General features: G+C 34.9%; 1 protein-coding gene across 3 annotated transcripts in view; it reads left to right on the top strand.

Moving 5' to 3' along the window:
- CA10 (carbonic anhydrase 10) overlaps positions 1 to 20390 on the top strand; it is a 640214-nt gene that overhangs the window by 191157 nt on the left and 428667 nt on the right. The window lies entirely within an intron of this gene.

Genomic DNA, 20390 nt, shown 5'->3' with positions numbered 1-20390 from the left:
CGCCATGGGTCCTCTGCCAGAGCCTATCACCCACGACGCGCTGCCCTGCGTGAGTTAGGAGGTGCCTTTCCCAGATTCCTTCTCTCGCTTGGACCCAAGAGAGACAACAGCTCTGGCTAGGGTCCTTGCTTTCTAGGGGTCTTGGACTGGTTTGGGTGCTTTAAAATAGATTTTCAGTTTAGTGGTGTTTCTAGGGGAGATGGAGGTAGAACTTCAGTGTGAGACAGGTGAATGGGAAAATTAAATCTTGGTCTTTTTTGAAAGCTCAGGAACTTATATTTTACCACATCCAGAACAAATCTGGAAAGGAGGCACTTTGATGTTTCATTTGCAAGTCATAGCCACTTCTCTCTTTCCTTCTCACCTCCAGTTTAAGAAAGTCTGATATTAAATTTCTTTGCTTTCTCCTGGCACTTTTTGTCATTCTCTACTACTGCAGGTGGAAATGATTTTCACATTTTGCATCTCCTTCTGATGTTAAATGTCCAACTCCTTGAATTCTGCTACTGTTTTATTCATCTTTGCATCCCCACAGTTCAGCACATGCCTTGTGTTTTGTGAAACCCCAGCAAATGTCTACTGAATAATAAATAATTTGGATTAGTGACTGGATTGAATCTCTAGGGACTAGCGGACTGAATTTTTAAATTAAAATATAGTTGATTTACAGTGCTGTGCTGATTTATGCTGTACAGAAAAGTGACCCAGTCATACAGATATATACACTCTTATTCTCAATTATCTTCCATCATGTTCTATCCTAAGAGTTTGGATACAGTTCCCTGTACTATACAGTAGGGTTTCATTGCTCACCCACTCTAAATGTTGGATTTGCATCTACTAACCCCTAACTCCCATTTCATCTCACTCCTTCCTGTTTCCCCCTTGGCAACCACAAGTTTGTTCTGTATGTCTGTAAGTGAGTTTCTGTTATGTAGATAGTTTCAATTGTTTCATACTTTACATTCCACATATAAGTGATAACATATGGTATTTGCCTTCCTCTTTTTGACATACTTCACTTTAGTATGAGAATCTCTAGTTGAATACATGTTGCTGCAAATGGCAATATTTGTTCTTTTTTATGGCTGAGTAGTATTCCATTGGGTATATGTAGCATGTCTTCTTAATCCATTCATCTGTCGTTGAACATCTGGGTTGTTTCCATGTTTTGGATATTGTGAATAGTGCTGCAGTGAACACAGTAGTGCATGTTTGTTTTTCAGTGACATTTTTGTCTAGATATATGCCCAGGAGTGGGACTGCTGGGTCGTATGGTAGTTCTATATTAAGTCTTCTGAGGAACCTCTGTACTGTTTTCCATAGTGGTTGTACCAATTTACAGTCCCACCAACAATGTAGGAAGGTTTTCTCCACACCCTCTCCAGTATTTGTTATTTGTAGTCTTGTGATTATGGCCATTCTGACTGGCGTTTTGATTTGCATTTCTGTAATAATCAATGATGTTTAGCATCTTTTTATGTGCCTATTGGCTATCTGTATGTCTTCTTTGGAGAAATGTCTATTTAGGTCTTCTGACCATTTTTCAATGGAATTGTTTGTTTTTTTGTTGGTGAGTTATGTGAGTTGTTTATATATTTTGTAGATTAGGCCCTTGCCTCTTTCATCTTTGGCAAAGATTTTATCCCATGCTTTGGGTTTTCTCTTTATTTTGTTAATGGTTTACTTTGCTGTGCAAAAGTTTTTGAGTTTAATTAGTTCCCATTGATTAATCTTTGTTTTTACTGTCATTATTCTAGGAGGTGGATCAAAAAAGATATTGCTGTGATTTATGTCAAAGAGCATCCTGCCTATGTTTTCCTCTAGGAGTAGTTGGCATTACATTTAAGTCTTTAATTCATTTTGAGTTTAATTTTGTGTATGATGTTAGAGAATTTTCTAATTTCATTCTTTTACATGTAGTAGTTTGGTTTTCCCAGCACCACTTTATTGAAGAGAATATCTTTCCTCTAGTAGGTTCTCATCTTCTTTGTCATAGATTAGTTGCCTATTAGGTACTTTAGTTTATTCCTGGTCTTTCTTTTCTGTTCCATTGATCTGTATTTGTTTTTGTGCCAGTACCATACTGTTTTTATGATTTTTTATATGTTTTTATGATTTGGAGTATAGCCTAAAGTCAGGGATCCTGATTCCTCCAGTTCTGTTTTTCTTTTTCAACATTGCTTTGGCTAGTCATATTCTTTTGTGTTTCCATACGAATTTTATAATATTTTATTCTAGTTATATGAAGAATGTCATTGGTAATTTGATAGAGATTGCATTGAATCTGTAGATTTCCTTGGGTAGTATAGTCATTTAAACAATATTGATTCTTCCAATCCAAGAGCATGGTATATCTTTCCTTCTGTTTGTGTCATATTTGATTTATTTCATCAGTCTGCTTATAGATTTCAGAGTACAGGTCTTTTAGCTCTTTAGGTAGATTTATTCCTAGGTCTTTTATTCTTTCTAATGGAATGGTAAATGATGGTTTCCTTAATTGTTCTTTCTGAATTTTCAGTGTTAAGATATAGAAATGCAAAAGAATTCTGGGTATTAATTTTGTATCCTGCTACTTTACCAAATTCATTAATGAGCTCTAGTGATTTTCTTATAGTATATTTTTTTTGCTGTTGTTAGTTAAAGTATCATGTTATCTGCAAACAGTGATAGTTTTACTTCTTCTTTTCCAATTTGGATTTCTTTTATTTTTCTTCTCCGATTTTCATGGCTAGGACTCCCAAAACTATTGTGAGTAACAGTGGTGAAAGTGGACATTTTTTCTTGTTCCTGATCTTAGCAGAAGTGCTTTCAGTTTTTCACCATTGAGAATTATATTAGCTGTGGCTTGTCACGTATGGAATTTATTATGTTGACGTAGGTTCTCTCTATGCCTACTTTCTGGAGAGTTTTTTTTCTTTAATCAGAAATGGGTGTTAAATTTGTCAAAAGCTTTTTTTTTGCATCTATTGAGATGACCATATGGTTTTTATTCTTTAGTTTGTTGATGTGGTGTATCACACTAATTGATTTGCATGTACGGAAGAACCCTTATATCCCTGGGATAAATCCAACTTAATCATGTTGTATGATCCTTTCAATATATAATTGGATTCAATTTGCTAGTATTGTTGAGGATTTTTGCATCTATGTTCATCAGTGATAATGCCCTATATTTTTATTTTTCTTTTTTTGTGGTATCTTTGTCTGTTTTTGGTATCAAAATGAGATAGAATGAGCTTGGGATTGTTCTTTCCCCTGCAATTTTTGGGATGAGGTCCAGATGAATAGTGTTAACTCTTATCTGAATGTTTGATAGAATTTGTTTGTGAAGCCATTAGATCCTAAACTTTTGATTTATGAAAGTTTTATTTTTTTATTTTTATTTTTTAGTTTAGAATAACAAGGGGAGGGTTTATGAATTGATGAATAAATCCATTAAATTAATATGCCAGCTTTTAACACAGAGCTTTGCAGCTTTGTATAAAAACACAATCACTGTCCTCTAGGGAGGTACAATCTAGTCATGGACTAAATGTATGACTGAAGGTGGCTATACCATAAGACTGCATATATTCAGTGTCATAAAACTGATACAGAAAGTATTTTGTGCGTTGGATTAAACTAAACTATTAAAAGAGTTCAGAGGAGAAAGCAGTCACTTCTGTGATGACATTTATTCTAGTCATTCTTCCATTCTCTTTTTTTTTTTCACCTGGAACACTTTATTTTTTTAATTTTTATTATTATTTATTTATAATGTTCTGTTAATTTCTGTTGTACAGCAACATGACCCAGTCATACATATGTATACATTCTTTTTCTCACATTTTTCTGCATGATATTCCATCACAACTAATTAGATATATAGTTCCCTGTGCTATATAGCAGGATCTCATTGCCCATCACTCCAAATGTAGGAGTTTTCATCTATTAACCCCAGATTCCCACTCCATCCCACTCCCTCCCCTTTTCCCTGGTAAACAGGAGTCTCCCCTATATGTCCATGATCTTTTCTGTTTTGTAGATAGATCGTTTGTGCCATATTTTAGACTCCACATATAAGTGATACCATGTGGTGTCTCTCTTTCTCTTTCTGACTTACTTCACTCAGTGTGAGTGTCTCTGGTTCCATACATGTTGCTGCAAATAGCATTATGTTGTCCTTTTTATAGCTGAATAGTATTCATATATATATACTATGAATACTATGGGATATATATATATATACTATGAATACTATGGGATATATATATATATATATATATATATGAATTCTATGGGATATATACTATTCATATATATATATATCCCACATCTTCCTAATCCATTCATCGATTGATGGGCATTTAGGTTGTTTCCATGTCTTGGTTATTGCGATGAATATACGGGTGCATCTTTTTCTTTCCTTTTCTTTTTTCTGTCTTTTTGCCATTTCTGGGGCCGCTCCCGTGGCATATGGAGGTTCCCAGGCTAGGGGTCGAATTGGAGCTGAGGCCACTGGCCTACGCCAGAGCCACTGCAATGCCAGATCCAAGCCGTGTCTGCGACCTACACCACAGCTCACAGCAATGCCGGATCCTTAACCCACTGAGCAAGGCCAGGGATCAAACCTGCAACCTCATGGTTCCTAGTTGGATTTGTTAACCACTGAGCCACGATGGGAACTCCCGGGTACATCTTTTTTCTATGAATTTTTTGTCTGGCTATATGCCCAGGAGTGGGATTGCTGGGTCTTATGGTAATTCTATATTTAGTTTTATGAGGTATTTCCATAGTGGTTGTACCAATTTACATTCCCTCCAACAGTGTAGGAGGGTTCCTTTTCTCCACATCCTCTCCATCATTTGTTATTTGTTGATTTGTTAATGATGGCCCCTCATTGTAGTTTTGATTTACAGTTTAACTATTCATCACTATACGAATAGGTCAAGTAATTGTCATATTCATATGCAGAAATGCTGTACAGTAGTCACATCAATTAGTTTTATAAGTATTGTTAGGCTAAAATTTATATTAGGTAAAAAAGTAACATAAAAAATACTGAGAATTTGAAATGTGTCTGTATATAAAGTTTTATAATCATGTTTCCATCTCTGCACTTGCGATTTGTCTATTGATATTTTCTATTTCCTCCTGGTTCAGTCTGGGAAGGCTGTATGTTTTTAAGAATCTTTCCATTTCTTAGAAGAAAAAGTTGTCCATTTTATTGACATAGTGTCTTATGATCTATTGTATATCTGCGATGTCAGTTGTAACTTCTTTTTCATTTCTAATTAATTTTTTTTTATTTTAGCCCTCCCCCCCTTTTTTTTTCTTGATGAGTCTGGCTATACGTTTATTCATTTTGTTGATCTTTTCAAATAACCACTTTTTGATTTCATTGATATTCTCTATTGTTTTCTTTGTTTCAATTTCATTTATTTCTGCTGTGATCTTTATGATTTCTTTCCTTCTACTGATTTTGTGCTTTGTCTTTTCTTCCTTATGTAGTTGTTTTAGGCATAAGGTTACTTTTTTTGGGTTTTTTGTTTGTTTGTTTTGGTTTTGGGGTTTTTTTAGATTCTTATTCTTTCCTGTGATAACATTATATTGCTATAAACTTCCCTCTCAGAACTGCTTTTGCTGTATCCCATGGGTTTTTGATCATTGCATCTTCATTTTCATTTGTCTCTAAATATCTTTTAATTTTCTCTTTTATTTCTTCAGTGATTCACTGGTTGGTTATAGCATACTGTTTGGCTTCCAGAGCTTGTGTTTTTTGCTCCTTTTGTTTTATAGTTGATTTGTACTGTCATGGCATTGTAGTCAGAGAAAATGATTGATAAAATTTCAATTTAAAAAAAAATTTGAAAAGACTTGATTTGGATCCAAAACATGATATGTCCTGGAGAATGTTCCATGTGCACTTGAGAAGAATGTATGTTTTGCTGTATTAGGGTGAAATGCTATATTATCTATCTGGTCTAGGGTATCATTTAGGGCCTGAGTTTCCTTATTGATTTTCTATTGGGATAATCTTTCCATTGATGTAAATGGGCTTTTAAAGTCCTGCGTTATTACTGTGTTACTGTTGCAATCTCCTTTTATGGCTCTTAGCATTTTCTTTAAATATTGTGGAGTTTCTATGTCGGGTGCATATATATTTATAATTGTTATATCTTCTTCTTGAATTGATCCTTGATTATTATTTAGTGTCCTTCTTTGTCACTTGTGACCTTTATTTTAACATTTATTTTGTCTAAAATGAGTATGGCTACTCCAACTGTTCTTTGATTTCTGTTTGTATGCATTTACAAAGTTCTGCATTTGTCCTTTCCTCATGCTTGCTAGTTTTGATATTGTATTTGTCAATGGGTGATTTCCTACTTTCCTATTATCTTTGTTTTTACCAATGAGCTTTCTCATTTGTAATTTTCTTTTTTCTAGTTGTGGCTTTTTCTTTTCTGCCTAGTGAATTCCCTTTACTTGTTGTTGTAAAGCTTGTGTGGAGGCGCTGCCTTCTCTTAGTTTTTGATCTCTTCATCCAATTTGAATGAGAGTCTGTCTGGGTAGAGTATTCTTGGTTCTAGGTTCTTCCCCTTCATCACCTTAAATATATCTTGCTACTCCTCTCTCTCTTATAGAGTTTCTGCTGAAAAAAAAAATAAGCTTTTATCCTCATGGGAGTTTATCATTATTTGTTGGTTTTCCCTTGTGGCTTTTAATATTTTTCATTTGTATTTAATTTTTATCAGTTTGATTAATATGTCTCATTTTGTTTCTCCCTGGATTTATTCTGCATGGACTTCTTGGTACTTCCTCAACCTGAGTGTTTCCTTTCCCATATTAGGGATGTTTTTTCTCTAAAATGTCTTAAAAAATTTCCTCTGGCCCTTTCTTTCTCCCTTCTCCTTCTGGAACCCCCTATAATGCAGATGTTGGTGTATGTTTAACATTGTCCCAATGGTCTCTTAAACTTTCCTTAATTCTTTAAGTTATTTTTTTTCTTATTCTTTCCTGCGGCAGTGATTTCCACTACTGTTTTCCACCTCGGTTATTCCTTTTCCTGATTCTCTTATCCTGCTATTGATTCTTTCTAGTATATTTTTCCTTTCAGATATTGTGCTAGTCATCTTATTTTGCTTGTTCTTTTAATCTTCTCGCTCCTTGTTAAATTTTCTTTTAACTTGCCTATCTCATCTTCATTTAAGTGTTTTGTGTGTTTTTATCTATTTCTTTGTCTGAAAGCTATTTTGTCATCTATTACTGTCTAACTTTCTACATTTATATATAGTCCCTTTGACAACAGATGTGTAAATGCAGCAGCAGGTGCTCAGTTCTGTAGTTCTCAGGGGTGGTGGTGGCTCATGTTTGTCCAGAGCATGTGATGAGAGCAGCAGTATCAAGTTACCTCCCCTGGAGCTCCAGTTTTTTTCGTATATAGTCAGCCCTGGTTCTCTCTCTAAGCCCAGTCTTTAAAGCCAGAGTTTCATTTCCCAATCCCTGCCCATATCAGCAGATGGTTGTGAAATGCAGGGTGGTAGCAATGATTATTTATGGAAGACTGATTTTATTTTAATTGCTTCAAACCAATTGTTTGTCCTCCTCCAACACTCTAAAGTTGCTGGTCTGTCCCAGCTGTTCTCACTGTTGGAGGCACTTCCCAGGATGAAAGAGCTTTTCTTCTTTCCAGCTCCCTCATAGGGGTGCAGGTCCCATCCTATTCCTTTCTCATTTTCTCTTTTTCTATTTTCTTTTGTTCTACCCGGTTTTGTGAAGATTTTCTTGCTCTGTCAGAATCCTGAGGTCTTTTGCCAGCATTCAAAAATTTCCTATGTTAATTGTTTCACATGCAGGTATGTTTTTGATGTATTTATGGGAGTAGGTGAGTTTCACGTTCTACTATTCCCCCATCTTTTCTCTCTCTCTGTCTCAAGTGTTTTAAAATGTTGCAAAGGAACTTTATGGAAAGAAGCAGTAATGAAATAGCAAACAAACAAAAAAGATGATCAACAAAACCAAAACTAGCCCTTTGAAAAATAATAAAAAAAAACAGATGGTACTACAACATAAGCAAACAAGCAAGCAAAATCAATTTAAAATAAGAGGGACTGCACAAATAAAAAGAATGAGTAATGAAAAAGAAATGTAACCATAATCTATGTAATCATAATGTAATCATCACATGGAGAGGAAAGAGATAGTTTGACACTATCTCAACCAGTTATCGAAAAAAATTAGGAGATGTGTAATTCCCTAGAAAAATAGAAATAATTAAACATGCATGAAAAAAGTAAACCGGTAGCCATTGTGGATATATTTTTCATAGAAAACTGTAGAGATAAGTGAAGTTAGAATTGTAGAGAGAGTAGATAGTTCACATGTAATACAAACTGTACCAGAAAATAGAAAAATGAGGAAACTTGCCCAACTCATTATTTGAAGCAAATAAATATTGCCACAAAAATCAGATAAAAATAGAGGAGAAAAAAAGGGTATAAACTATTCTAAGTGGTGATCACATATGCAAAATCTTAAATATTAGCAAGTTAAATACAACATAATATTTTAAAAACACTGTATTTATTAGAAGTAATTTTTGCACAGAAAAGTGATAATGAACCAACATTGTAAAAATCCCTCACTGTTATTTCCTGTATTATTATTATTTTTGTAAATTACATGGTCCTCTCAATAGAAGCAGAAAATAAAATTTCTAAATTTTAGCATTTTAGTATGTATTATGAATAATTACAAAATTATTTTTGAAATAGAGATCAAATAAAACTTTCTTAATCTATTGAAAGGTATATATCTTCATAAGTAAGGTATATACTTATGTATATATATATACATATATGTATTGTATTTCCATATATATGTATTTATATATATACTATATACATATATATATAGTATTTCCATTAAGAACAAGATATTCAACACCACTGCATTTAAATTTTTACTAGCGTCTCAGCCATAATAAGACAGGAAAAATAAACTGTAGAAGATTTGGGAAAGGAGAAAAATATTATTTGAATATTATATAAACAAACTGTTAAGGAACAGTATTTAACAGATTTATTGGATATAAGATCAGTGTGAAAAAATTGAAAGTATTTTTATACATCAGCCATAGCAAAATAGAGAATATAAATAGAGGAAAAAAGTATCATTGACAATAATGACTCTAATGTTTATAACGACATATATAACATGGGTGAAAGACATTTACCAACACTCAGAACAAAGAAATATATGTTTGAAGGATTCAAAAGACAGGATGAAAAGGAAAGAATTACAGTGTTATAAATAATAAGCATTAATATCAAAAAAAAGGCTGGTTCTCCCCAAATGAATTAATTCAATAATATTTTAAAATTCTAAGAGGGTCCAAGAATTTCCATGATGGTTTTAGGACAGATATATTTATGCAGGAATACTTTACTGCACTTAAATGAATTAGGTATGCCCATATCAACACATAAATCTCAACCAATCTTGTGTGCAAAAGCAAATTGCAGAATAAACACTCTATGATTACACTTATGTAAAACTTCCAAAAACCCTATAAACATGATCTATGAATATACATATATGCAGTAAAAGTAGAAAAGCAGTCATTCTAAAGTACACAAAGCAGCTCTCCAGTAAGAGAAGACAAAAATGAGCTTAAAAATTATGAAAATGTATTTTATTAAAAATTTATGAAAATAGGTCTTCCACTTAATTTGCATTTTGTTTCACAAAAAGAGATCTGTTGAAAAAAATGGCAAATATTACCATTTGTTAAAGCTAGGTTAGGGTGATTATATTCTCTATCTTCTATAATTTTTAATAGTATTTCATAACTTTCAGGCACAATTATGCCCCATTCCATTTTTTAGTTTAGGTGGTTGGAAACTAGAGGGCAAAGGATAGAGTAAATTGTAGGTTATGATGTCATCCTCTCTCCTATTGGGACCTACTGGTTTATTTCTTTAGCATTTAAGCTCTATCAATATGGAATTTCAGGTGTAGATAGATGTGGAAATCACACCAGGTGCGAATTCTTTCTTCAGGATAAAGACCAGAAGGATCTCTGATCATTTTGCTGTTGATCATGGATTTGGAGTATGTGCTTTATGCATCTTTTTCTCTCTGGAACACATTACCTCACAGTCCCCATCAGATAATGAAACCTGCAATCTGACGTCACTTCTAAGACCCATGGAAGCTTTGTATGGGATAAAAAATTATGCTTTAGGGCTGTTTTTTCACCCTCCTTTGTACTTGCCCCCTTAAGTCAGTTTTCCCTCATCTTTCCTATCTCTTCATTTGTCATTTTCTCCTTCCATGTCCAGATGTTGAAAAGTTAACCTGTTTTATGGATCACCATTTTCCAGCCCCTGGTTGTTTCTCATGTGACTAGTTAGAATGGGCAAATAGAGACAAGAGAGTGACATATTTTAGAGAAAGTTTTCTGAAACCATTAACTTGTGAGGATATAAAAGGATACTCTTGGAAAGTTTATCATTACATCAACATTTCAGATCAAATCCTTGCTAGCCCCCATTGCAGCTACTCTGTACCATGAGAGACTGACCACCCATGAAATGGCTTAGAGAGTTGCTCTCCAATTCAGTGAAATAGAGCTCTTCCAAGACAGATGGAACACTCACTATGTTTGCTATTAACAAAGTGCCCTGAAGAGCCATAATGTTTGATGAGTATAGTGACAAAGAGGAATGGGGTAGAAAACACAGTGTTCATTTTGTAGTGGAGCCAGTCACTTGGCTAAGTAGTCACCCTGGTGCACTGCCAACCCTTTTCATTTCAATGAGCCTTGGAAGTCATCTATTACTCACTGCCTAGAGAATAACTCTTAAGAGGTAGATACCACCTGAGATAAAAAGTTTCTTTTAAGATTCCAGTAAGTTCGTAGTTAATGTTAGGACTGTAGCCATAGAAGCATAGTGAAGTATGGATTTCATTTTTGAAGCAGAATTTATTTGTAATGCTTTATAAATGATTGTGTTGATGTATTTACAGAATCACTAAGGTTCTGATGGGTTAACTAAATTATTATGTTATTCTTTACTACATTTTATAGAAATATTCATAACTTTGAGAAATTTATGAACATCCAATTTCTTAGTTATAAACTTGAGTAACTTGCTAACATACCAACAAAATTAAAAGCATTTAAGCATTTGAGAATCTTAAGGCTTTTGTTTTGTTTTTTTTTACTTTATTTTTTAGACCAGTTTAAGATCTAAGTAAGAAAGTAAGAATCTTGTTCTTGACCTGGCCATGAAATATGTGGGAACAATTAGCAAATTTCTTTAAGACTAAAAATAAGTTGATGTTTTAATAATTTAATACTAAGATATATTTTTTCATTATTAAATGTTATTAATCTGTTATAAAATAGAACTGAAGTGGTTGACAATAAATTATATTTATCGGAGTTCCCGTCGTGGCGCAGTGGTTAACGAATCCGGCTAGGAACCATGAGGTTGCGGGTTCAGTCCCTGCCCTTGCTCAGCGGGTTGGCGATCCGGCGTTGCCGTGAGCTGTGGTGTAGGTCGCAGACGCGGCTCGGATCCCACGTTGCTGTGGCTCTGGCGTAGGCCGGTGGCTACAGCTCCGATTCAACCCCTAGCCTGGGAACCTCCATATGCCACGGGAGCGGCCCAAGAAATAGCAACAACAACAACAACAGCAGCAAAAGACAAAAGACAAAAAAAAAAAAAAAAATTATGTTTATCACTATCTCATTCTTGTTTCTTGAGGTATTCTTCTAATTGCCCCATGCCTCAGTTTCTCTAAAAAAATTGGAAAAATATTCATCAATTATTGAAACAGATATCTTTGTAGAAATAATGCTAAAATATGTAAGGCAGTCAATTAATGCAAAATTCATGAGTTTATTCCAGATCTTGATGTCACTTAATTTTAGTGGATTTAACTCTCTTGTTAATGTCTAAGCACTAAGAAAGGCTGTACTAAAAGTCTCTAATGTCACCTTCTAAGAAAACATGTATTGTCCATAGTATTGGATATAAATCACAAATTTGATGAAATTAGCAAGATAAGTATATTTCTTATTCAAGAAATATACAGCTAGCTTACTTGTTAACTGAGCAGTTTTGTTGTTCTGATTTTGAAATAGGTTAGATACTTCTCTTTGTATTTTTGGTTTAAGACATGATATGATAAATTTGTTTTATTAACTCTTGAACTACATGTGCATATATAAAATTCATTGTTTGTGATTGGCTGCTAAGAGATAAAACAAGGAAATTGTATACTATTCATGGGGATTTATTCTGGTGATGAAAAACAAGATGCCAAATTATACCATAAGCAGAAGCAAAATTCAGTGAATTTTTATGATCTTTAGAGATGGGAAAATTGCATTGCAAATGATAAATGAGTTTTCAGCATCAAAATCTACAAACAAATCATCATAAGTAGGTATTATGATTTATTGATATAACTAGGAAGCAGCTCCTTGAGATGTGCATGTTTTCAGTCGTTGTCCCAGTAAGAGACAGCTAACTTATTTGTGTGTGTGTGTCTTTCTATAAGAAACTACTTTGAATATTTTGAGTGGAGAATTTATTCCTTTATAAATATGCACATGGAAGTGGGAATGGATGCTAATTTGATTAGCTCAGTACCAATACATAGTTCAAAGTTAATAAAATTCAACAGAACAATTGGGAGGTATCTTTCTCTGCCTTTTCCTTAAATAAAGCCATGCATGTAAATGCACTCATTTTCCTTATGAATAAATGCTAGGTGTTTTATTTTCTACTTGAGCTACGAAGTTCCATATCCATGTCTTAAGCTTCTACTTCAATATCATTGGAAGGATAATGAAAATTTATGTGTGGTTTCTCTCAACTATTATCCAAAACTGTAAACTAAAATTTTTAAACAGGAAAACAAACAAAAAAAATCACCTACTCATTCCTTTAATAGATGCCAACTAACTGCTATATAGGGCAGGAGCTTTTCTAGAGTTTGGAAAAACGGAATGAACAAAATACAGTAAAGTGAGAGAAAGAAATATCTAAATTGGCTATTTTAACGTACTGTGGTATGTACTTAATAGAGTACAAGGTACCATGGGACAGATGTGTAGACTGGAAGGCATCCTTGGGGGACTGGGATGGTTGCCACAGTGAAAAGAGTGGTGAGGAGTTCCCGTCGTGGCGCAGTGGTTAACGAATCCGACTAGGAACCATGAGGTTGCGGGTTCGATCCCTGCCCTTGCTCAGTGGATTAATGATCTGGAGTTGCCGTGAGCTGTGGTGTGGGTCGCAGACACAGCTCTTATACTGTGGCTCTGGCGCAGGCTGGTGGCTATAGCTCTGATTAGATCCCTAGCCTGGGAACCTCCATATGCCGTGGGAGTGGCTCAAGAAAAGGCAAAAAAACAAAACAAAACAAAACAAAAGAGTTGTGAGAAAAGATTTCCAGGAGGAGATGATGCTCACCTCTTCAAAGATGTAAAGAGCAGTTAAGTATATCTTTCAAGAGAAGTGGCCTACACCATGGTCTATAGATTAAAAGGCAGATATTCAGGTATCAAAAGGGGATCACTCTTTCAACTGTCCTGAAGAGCAAACTAGAAGCATCTTGGTATCTAAAAAGAACAAAAAACTTGGAAACAGCAAACTGTCCTTTCTTAACCTTGCTTTCCTTATTTTTGAAAGTAGGGAAATCCTACATATCCTGCTTGTTTTCTACATAGGAAAGAAAGGGATTTATAATGGCAAGAGGCTAGGGTTTTAGCCGGACTTGAAGTTCAGATTCCACCTTTAGAGCCTGCTACTTCTGAGAACTTACCTGAACTTCTCAGCCTCAGCTTTCTCAGATGTTAGAAAACAACAATAGCAATAACTAAATATGTGACAAAAAGACATATAGAGTTGTTCTGATGTTCACATGAAAGAATGTGAAACATCCAGAGTATGCATGACACATCTGAATTTCCTAATGCATATTAGTTTCCTTTTATTTTTGTTTCCTAATTTCTAAAATCAAGTATTTGATTCTTTCCCCACTCAGATGTATCTTGAGGATCAAATAAAATTATGCATGGAAAATAACCAATAAATGAACTTAGATGTATTGTGTTTTCATTATTTACTTACATGTATGGGAATAAATCTTGTTGTTTCAACTGGTATAACACTGGGATGTGCTCATATTCACCATAAGCTTGTAATAACTTGTATTTATTTCTGGTGGGCCGGACAATAAATTGGGGAGGGACAGAGCTCTGAAGCGGCATTCTGATAATCCTGCCAACTTTCTGGTAAAACTTTCCTTTGAAAGCTGTCTGAGAGCTCTGTGGATTCACCTCTTTAAGGAAGCATTCCACCTCATCCAGTTTAACTTTTTCTTTCAACTCCAAGTCTTCTGAATCCTCAGGAAGCATAATGTTCAAGGCAGCACTTTTCCTCAACAAATAGACTCTTAACATTTGAGAAGCTGCTCAGGTTGTTCAGCTTCTGGTCTCTCACAATCTTTTTAATATTATATACCTCATGAGGATAACCTAAACCTGTATTCATCTCTTACTACAACTAGCTTTCAACTTTGGTAGTGGAATTATCTGCTGGAAAATCTGGCATTCTTCTTTATGAAGCTAAACACACATATAATGTCTATCAGGAACTAAAGTTGCCGCAGGTCTGGCTACTGCCTCATGCAAACAACTTAAGCCAACATATAAATGTTGTTGTCTCATTCTCTGCACTAACTACCCACATTAAGAAAAAAAAAAAAAAAGAAAGAAGGGAGTTCCCATAGTGGCTCAGTGGTTAACGAATCCGACTAGAAACCATAAGGTTTTGGGTTTGATCCCTGGCCTCGCTCAGAGGGCTGAGGATCCGGTGTTGCAGTGAGCTGTGGTGTAGGTCACAGATGTGGCTCAGATCCCGCATTGCTGTGGCTCTGGCTTAGGCTGGCGTCTACAGCTCCAATTAGACCCATAGCCTGAGAACCTCCATATGTCCTGGGAGTGGTCCCAGAAAAGACAAAAAGACAAAAAAAAAAAAAAAAAAAAAAAAGAAGTGGCTGCTGCTTCACTTCCACCATCTCTTATGACCCACACTAATTTGAAACTCTCCTGTAAAAGGAATTTTGGGAAATAATTTAGCATAGCTAAATTGGCACAACGCAACTCCTCCAATTTCAGTATCATTCATAGATGATACAGAACTTGAACTCTGTTTTTTTTTTCTAACTCTTAGCCCAGAGATTTTCCCACAATGCTCTGCTGCCTCTGAACTAAACTGGAAGTCAAAATAAATCCTCATAGAGTGATTTCATAAGATAATGTTTATAAAGTACCCCAAACAATGCTGGAATTCATGATGACAAAGAAAATATAATTAATAAGAAATATTTTTATTTTGAGTACAAAAATTATATAATGAATTCCTCAAGAAAAATATGATTGATTTAGAACCAGCCATTATTTTAGATGACGCACTCCATGAATTCCCATTAGTAGTAAGTGTAATGGAGAGTTAAGTGATAATTTCACCAGACCAATTTAAAACCTAGCTTTCACTCCAGATTACGGAGTGGAAGAAATGTTCTATTCTATATGAAAAAAAGAGGAAAGGGGAGGAGAGACTCATTTGGTTACTTTCTGATTATGGCCTATCTGACACCACTGGATGATTGCTGAGAATTGTTATGTGACCAATATAAGTTGATTAAAATCAGAGTTCTGCCTCCGAAATGGAATTAAGCCACACAGTCTTATTTTAATACCAGACTATTTCCTTGTTGCATAATAGAAAGCAATTGAAAATACCTATTATGACATATAAATATAAATAAATTGATGCACTGTGCAGAAAGTAGGCCTGGGGAAAGCCAGCAGAGAAAGTGGCACATTCAGAGTTGAAAGCGGTGTCTTTTAATCACAAAAGGGAAATGGGAAGAAAGGGAATTTCTTCAGATAAAGATTGGATGGTGCTGTTATACTGTGAGGTTGGTGTTTCATGGAATAAGGTATTCCCAGGGATAATCACTAAAGGAAAGGAAAGTTAAATGTATCGTTGGCTGACTCACTCCATAAATAAATGAAGGAGAATAAATATTTGTATCCACCCTTTTCTGGATACTCATTTATCTTATTACTATAGCACATTCAGTCTGTACATGTAATTGAGCACGAAATTATTATTTCACTACTTTTCTTATTCCTTCATTTTATTATATGTCTTTTTAATCCTTGTTCCCCAGGACATAGACATTTGGGTTGAGGTACAAAAAGTATGGGCCTCTGTGAAAAGCATAGGCTTTGACCTGGGTCCCCACCAAGAGGAAAAATTGAGCCCCCAACCACCCCTTTTATGTCTCTTCACCAGGCTGGATGACTAATGTGACCTATATTTTACCTTGGCAGATATTATAGTTAACACACTACTCTCCGGTTTTCCATTTGATGACCATATCCCCAAATTATTCTCCCCCTGTGGTTCCCACTGAGAAGGTGAACTTGGGTTTGCCATTGGAGGCTGACTTTGTTCTAAAAGCTTATTCTGACCCACTTATGTTTCTCTGAGTGCTTTTCTCTAAGGAATGAGGTGAGATATTTCCTCAGTATTATCAGTTTTGTTTGGAGATTCTGAAAGTATTTCCCTGTGCTTTGAATTTCTTGGACAATGTTCTTTTAAATATAGGAGAGTTTCTTCCAGGTTGAGTCCAATACTATTTAATTGCATCCACATTGATACATCTAAAAATATTTATTCTTCACCCCTAATCAACATGTTTTATGGAAGAGGCCTAGGTAGCTTGCCTTTGTTCTAGCTTAGGATGAATTTCTGTCCCTTATACAGTTTGGGAAATTCGCTTCCTTCCCATTTCCCTTTTATGATTAAAAGACACTGCTTTCAACTCTGAAAGTGCCACTTTCACTGCTGGGTCTCCCCAGGCCTACTTTCTGCACAGTGTATCAATTTGTTTATATTATGTCATAATTTGTATTTTCAATTGGTTTCTATTATGCAACACACCACACGGAAAGAGATTTATTGCAAATTTCAAAATTCCTTTGCCCTTCTTACTCTCAGGATTTCCATGGAGCATTCATACACAAAAAACTCTTGAAAACCACATAGCTATCCCAAGGCATGTAGATTTTCATTAAATGTTGATTTCTTTAGCAACCAGACTATATATAACTATGATGGACATATCACATCCCTTTTATGCTTTTTGTCATCTGGTATGTGGAATCATGGAATTGTAGTCATTCAACATATATTTGTTGAGACTAACTGTGCCCGGTTAATGCTGGGTGTGTATGGATGAAGAAAAATATCTAGACATAGTTGTCAATGCTACACAGCAAGATCTCATTGTAAATACATTCCAAGAGCAATAGTTTGCATCTGTTAACCCCAAGCTCCAGATCCCTCCCATTCCCTCCCTCTCCCCCAGGCAGCCACAAGTCTATTCTCCAAGTCCATGATTTTCTTTTCTGTGGAAAGTTTCCTTTGTGCCATATATTAGGTTCCAGATATAAGTGACATCATATGGTATTTGTCTTTCTTTTTCTGATTACTTCACTCAGGATGATAGTCTCTAGTTCCCACCATGTTGCTGCAAATGGCATTATATCGTTCTTTTTTATGTCTGAGTAGTATTCCATTGAGTATATACACAACATCTTCCTAATCCAATCATCTGTTGATGGACATTTGAGTTGTTTCCATGTCTTGGGTATTGTGATTAGTGCTGTAATGAATATGTGGGTGCATGTCTTTTTTAAGGAAAGTTTTGCCTGGATATATGCCCAAGAGTGGGATTGCTGGGTCATATGGTAGTTCCATGTATAGATTTCTAAGATACCTCCATACTGTTCTCCATAGTGGCTGTACCAGCTTACATTCCCAGATTTCTTAGGTGAATTTATTTCAAGAAAAAAATGATAGCTTTTAAGGGAAGAAGAAATGTAATAAATGAAGGATCATAATAGCTGACCTAGTTTGGTTCCTTTGCTGAAAGGAAACCGTGGAAAAGGTTTTAAAGCCAGAATAGTACAGGAAATGAGTTCTGAAAATCTGACCATCTCTATTGGGTCATGCCTAACCTATATAGACAGAACCTTCTGCACACATAACATACAACTTTCTCAGCTATAACAGAAATTTTGGAATTAACCTCAGCTACACTTTTTTTCCATTTACATCCTCTTTTTGATATACTCACTTCATTTTGTTAGGGGATGTCACTGAGTATAAGTATTGAGTATAACTTTAATGAAAATATTTGGTCTGCTGAGCGTTTAGAAGTTTTTTGATTGATTGAACAATCTTGTAGCGATCAAACTTTAAATCACTTGATTATATCATTATTTGATTAAGTTTGGCTTTTGAAGCAATGTGAAGGCATAAACATAATTCTTAGTTGAAAATTCAGCAGTCGTGTTTTGGGTATTTTATTTCCTGAATATTTTTACTTAGTCGCAATAAGCAAGGCACAGCATAAAAATAATTAATTTTTATTAAAGAATATTTTTCTAATAATCTAAATGCTGAGTGTTAGGACCTTTTCTCTTCACTTGGTTGCTTTGTTTGTATTAGGCATTTTATGAACTTAAGATTCGAAAAGTAAAATGCATTACATGATTTTGTTCCTCAAAGATAGTTTGGTGTATCAGTCATGATTTTTACATCTTATCAACATTATTCCTTTTTTATGTAATAATGATTGTTTATTGATTTCTGGGTTGTTGTCACATTCAGTTCCATTCAAGCATCTTCTGTAGGTCAAATATTTTGCAAACTATGAGAAGAACATTTATTATATGTCAACCTAGATTTGAAGATGTAGGTTGATAAGAAGAAACAAGGAACTTCTAAGAACTTACCTTTATGAAGATTAAGATTTCCCTATCCAAGTTGAACTATCAGATAAACTCAAGGACCATTAGAAATAAATAGTAATCTTAAGAAGAAAGAATTTCCCATAAATTTTTGAAGAATTTATTGAGGAATCACTATCTGTAGACAATACATATTTACTGAGGTCTATAGGAAAGAAAAATTTCTGAGTAATGAAAGTTTAGAGAAAAAGAAAGTCTGGAAGTTGCAAGTTTGGAGGGACACTGTAACACTGTCATCAGAAAGAAGTTTCTGGTCCAGCCTATTAAAGAAGAGTTCCGCTCATTATACTGAGGTAGGTGCTTTCAGGACGTAGTGTCATAAACATTTAAATCATTCAGTTCCCTTTGCTTTGAGTCCATGCTCAAGTAATCTTTGATTAAAACATAGCTTTCCCTATAGCTTTTCCATAAGAGGAAAGTTTCAAAGTAGGCCGACAAGAACAAGTATTATAAATCAATAAGTTGATTTATCAATGTTAATTTCTTCTAACTTTAGTCTTTGTAAATTGGGTGCTCAAGTCAAGATCACTGTAGCACTGATCAAAGGAAGCTTGTGGACTTGCAAAGTGAGAAGCCAGACCATGTTCTCGAGTAAATTCACTAACGTAGCCTCCCATTCTGCCTCTCCTTGAGACAGATGAACCTCATCCCCCAATATCAGTCAGAATGTCTGCAGACATTCAGTGGGATGTTTCCTGATCAAACCCTTACATTGGAGTTGAAGAAATTAAGGCCCACATACAAATCTGGCCACTTGGCTTCTTTCTTCCACCACACCATGTCACCTAGTAATACAACGTCATCATCCTTGGAGAACTTATTCAACAAAACTTATCTAAATCACAGGGGAAAAAAACTCCTGAATTTTTTATTAGTCTAGTTCCTACTCCATCACCTCAGTGGAAGATGGATCTACACGCCATTGAATTTACCCTGTACTCTTTTTCTTCTTTCTAATTGAGTTAGCACCTGGAAAATTCCTACTCATCTTTCAAGACTCATCCCATTTGTCATTTCCAATTTCAAAGCCTTCTCAAGTTCTCCAAATAGGATTGCTCACTCTCTCTTCTGCACTGTTCATGTCTCTGTTACATACTTATAACATGGTATTAAATATCTAAATACCTATTTTATTACCTATTAAGATGTGAGCACCTCTAAAAGAGTAACAAAAGCTTTCCTATCTCTGCATACCAGCACCCAATACAGTATATGGCATAGTAAATTTCACAATAAAAAAGAGATGAATCAAAAGAAAAAGGAAGGGAGGAAGGGCAGGAGAGAGGAAGGAAACTTGAGTGCATCTTCTACAGGGAGAGGCTTTGTTTTCTCCACAGACATTATTAGGATTGCATTAGAAAAGAAAGTTGTAGAAAATGTAGGCAGAACCATAAACACAGCTCAAAAAGTAATTTTCTTGTCTGATTTGGAATACCCTGAGTTATTTTCTTCCTATTACCATATGCAGAATACAATTATAAATTATTAGAATTTTTCTTCA

Source organism: Sus scrofa, chromosome 12 (genome assembly GCF_054392235.1).
Source record: "Sus scrofa isolate SSC_HxYL_T2T_F1_AM1 chromosome 12, Sscrofa_HxYL_maternal_Yorkshire_Landrace_v2.0, whole genome shotgun sequence".
In the NCBI taxonomy this organism is placed as follows: domain Eukaryota; kingdom Metazoa; phylum Chordata; class Mammalia; order Artiodactyla; family Suidae; genus Sus; species Sus scrofa.
This window is presented reverse-complemented; position numbering and strand designations above follow the sequence as displayed.